Raw genomic sequence first — 4,151 nt, 5'->3', positions numbered from 1 at the left:
GTAACTTCCGTCAGCCACACCATGCATATGATTGCAAAGAAATATATACTGACTGCAAATGTGGAAAACGCTGTCTGTATCTCTAATGCATCGCTTGGCACTACAAAATGTGATCATAAAATTTTCATTATCAACATGCACGTGTTTTGGCTTTTTATCACTTCCCCTACGTACGGCCATAAATTTCATTGTTGAGTAGTTTTGACCATCGATTTTAGCGCAAAATAACAAAAATACACATACATGTATAACCAATATCCATGATTTGTGGCCAAATAGTCAATAAATTTTCGCTTATTGTGTTCTTATGCCTTTGTTTTACCTTTCAGTATATTTGGTATTATTCATTTCAGGCTCAGCACCAGAACTTGAAGAGGCAGATACTGATTATACGTGGCTGTATGTCTTTCTTGGAGTTCTTGCATTTATAATTATCATTTTAGGCATCGTGTTATTCATCAAGTTCATCTTGAAGAAAGGACAGGTAGTCCCGAATAAGAACGATGATATTATTATTTCTAAACCTCCTGCAAGATATTCCTACATGTGATCCTCAATTTTAAAACTAGAATTCGCTAAAACACAAAAGTGATGATTCATAATGTATACGGATCTTTGCTTTCTGAAGCGCTTAAAATGATCCACATGGATATATTTCTCCTTTTTTAAAAACTATTTGTTGATGTATGACGACTTAATGCTGGAAATAAGAAATTTCCTGCACTTGCGTGTGTATAAAAAGACTAACTGATTAAAGGGTACCTGAAATGATGTTTTGAGCTAACGAAAAATCTGGTCCTTTGGAAAGAATATGAAGAATGTTTTGCGTTTGTTCTTTCTTCAAAATATCAGCTTTGTTTTGCTTTTGTTTAGCAAAGATAATGTTTGGATTTTAAATAATTATTATTTATTGCATATGAAAATTTATAAATTTTGTTAGAATTCTTTTTTTTAATTTTGCAAAATTAATTTTCAATTTCTTTCATTTTGATAATAATTATCAGAATTGTATTAAATTAAAATCCGCTTCAAATATATCACGGCAGTATGTTCACAAACCTAAAATCTGTAATGTGATGCTATCAACAATTTCAGGCGATATTCTGATTTTTTAAGTGTACGGCTGCTTGTCTCTTTGCGGGAAAACGCTAGCTTTTAAATATCCGGACTTGATCTCGTTGGATTACACAATTTTACTAATTGATAGGTCATCATTTTTTCCCCAATTTTTTCAGAAAAATATTTCGAGGGATGTATATAATATTTTCAATAAATATTGAATAACACGGACGGACGCTGGTGATACCACAGATTGGATCCGATGCTAAGGAGGAGAGAGAGCATCCTTTGTCGAACGGTCTAACTGGTGTATACCCTCTTGATTAGGAACACAGATTACTGTTATACTTATTTGGACTATTGAGAATGGTGTAATCCCAACTCCAAATTAAAATTAAATAAGTTATTTCAAAAATTTATTAAACATGTCAGATAAAATACAACAATAAGCATGCTTTACAAAGTCTATCTAGTGAATGTAAAATGTGCAAAAGGGCTTCTTTTCACGGGATTCCAGATATAACTAGAGGTACTGTGAGCAATGAGCTCACTAAATGATACCCCCGCCTCTCAAAATGTCCATGGGTTTCTATATATTGTTTTACGCTAACGTATAAAGAGGAATAACTCGTGGTATCTAATGTTATTCAGAAGCCTCCATATCTCTCGTCATAGGTAGGAATATAATGGCAATGTCCATGTTTTGCTATAGTAAACCTAAAATACCTGTCGGATCAGAAAATAAAAAAGGAGGTGCACAATGGCAATATGTTATAAAGATTCTGTGAACGTATCATTTAATTTGGCTCTGTAGTATAAGAGGAGTTGCAGATAAGATATGAGTACCTCAAAGCGTAACAGACGGAAGGACGAACGGACGTACGAACAGCTAGACGTACGTACGTACGGACGGACATACAGTATACCCTCAAGCTTTTTTATGTTGGGGGTACATGTATGAATATATCATCAACTTATTTTTAGAGAATTTTCTAAAAGAAGTTTTCTTCAAAAGTCAGTATCAACTGTATCTTGGTGACATTCTGGGTCAACACTATTTTTACATGATAGTGATTGTAATAAATGTCTGCGATTTTTAAGTATTTCCCAGGCTAATTTGCCTAAAAGTAAAACAGATATCAGAGTTCAAAATATGATGATTACAATACCACCATTAGAAGATATAATGGAAACCGGACTATTAGACGGCTCTGTGCTTTCAAAATTTTCTTTAGAAGATCCTGTTTTGAAAAACAGAGTTGACACTTGGATTGATTCATCTGTTTTATAATCTGAAATGTAATTAAATAAATCTTCTTTCAAAGAAGAAATTTGCCCACTTTGCAAATTAATATAATTAATAAAAGGGATTACCAACTTCATTTAACCTAAGATATATGCATTGGTCTAGTAATTTTTGAAAATATGATGCATCTTGTACTTATAAAGAAAAAGAAAAAAGACACATTTATCCCTCTCTTTAAAGAACTTGGTTCACTTTATGCATAAAATAAACCTGGAGACATAGCAATTGATTGATTAAAAAAAACCACACACTTGATGTTCCATTTCAAGCATTCAAATAAAATAGAGGCTTAGTGATTTCATTTCCTTGTCATTGCTAAAAAATTTCTCCTAAAAGTCCAGGCCTTGGAGAATTGGATTTATGAAATTGCAATGATCCTATATTTTAAGGTAAATAGGTATATTTGAGTATTTTTAGTGAAGAAAAAATAAAATAATATGAGCGCTCTCTCTGATCTTTAAACTAAAACAAATATCAGCGGTTGCGCTATATATTGCATATCGTAAGATAGGTTTAAAAATTATCCTTTTTGAAGACTGTCTGAATATGAGGAGAATTACGCATTTCATAACGTCATTGCATTGACTAGCTAGAAAACTACATCATTTTTGATATATATTCGCAATAACCAAGATCTAAGTTATATTCAAGTGCACTGTTAACTAAACTAAGCAGCTTCAGTTTTTTTCAGAAATCCAGAGGGCCAAATACATGTAAGGCCATAAGTGAACCGTGTTCTTAAATTTATGCTTAAAAAAATGATTGGAGCTTTTTCCCTTTCATAGATATTTTAAGACTTTAGCACCAGTATATATACTCACCGTCAATAGAAACGCAACACTCTAATTTTAGGGTGAAAATTATAAACACAATAAAACTATTTACCAAAAAACTAAGGACAACTTTTACTTTGCCAAATCAGTTATTTAACAATCGAATGATTTTCATTCCATAACGGGAAGTTGATTTTTAGCCCTCTTAATTGAACACTCGTCAGATAACTTTTAAAACATCCCCTCTTCCGACTGTGCTAGTCCGCCATGTACAACATACGCAGCCCGATTTTTACAATCCATTATATGTCTTTATCTGAGCGAAATAAATATTCTTTGGCTGTTTTTTTTTTCAGATAACGAGGTCGAATTTTCTCTACCTTGACGTAGTTTAGTAACCCTTAGATTTCCGGTCAAGGAACTGTCATTAATGCTTTTGAAACACATGAGCCCGTAAAGTCGATATGTAATGTATATTTGCATCTGTAGCTCTCCTTTTTCTTTATTTTGAGAATTTCCAGCATTATCAATGAAAATGCGTGCTTTCAGTCATTTTGAAAAGAAAATAGGCATCATAACCGGAAAAGAAAGAAGGATATCATTCCAGGATTTCAGTACAATACTTATGATTAACAGGTAAAAAAAAAACCTTAAAAACCCAAAATATTGTCAATAATTTTAATAAAAATGCTATTTTTTTATTTCTGTTAAGAGGGCTAAAATCAACTTCCGATAATGGAATGAAAATCATTCAACTGTTAAATAACTGATTTAGCAAAGTTACTTACTGTCGTAACTTTTTTGGTACAAAGTTATATCCCGTATATAATTTTCACCCTAAAATTAGGGTGTTGCGTTTCAATTGACGGTGAGTATACATTTTAAAGAATGACAAGGTGTCGTCTTATAATTCTATGTAAATAATTGTCAAAAAATGAACACTTGAAGATAATCAAATTCAATACATTAAGTCAATGTTCTTGAACATAGAAGTTAAAGCAATCATTGCTTTA

Source organism: Saccostrea cucullata, unplaced genomic scaffold (genome assembly GCF_032062105.1).
Source record: "Saccostrea cucullata isolate Sc308-1 unplaced genomic scaffold, CSIRO_AGI_Scuc_v1 ctg14871, whole genome shotgun sequence".
Classification (NCBI taxonomy): domain Eukaryota; kingdom Metazoa; phylum Mollusca; class Bivalvia; order Ostreida; family Ostreidae; genus Saccostrea; species Saccostrea cuccullata.
This window is presented reverse-complemented; position numbering follows the sequence as displayed.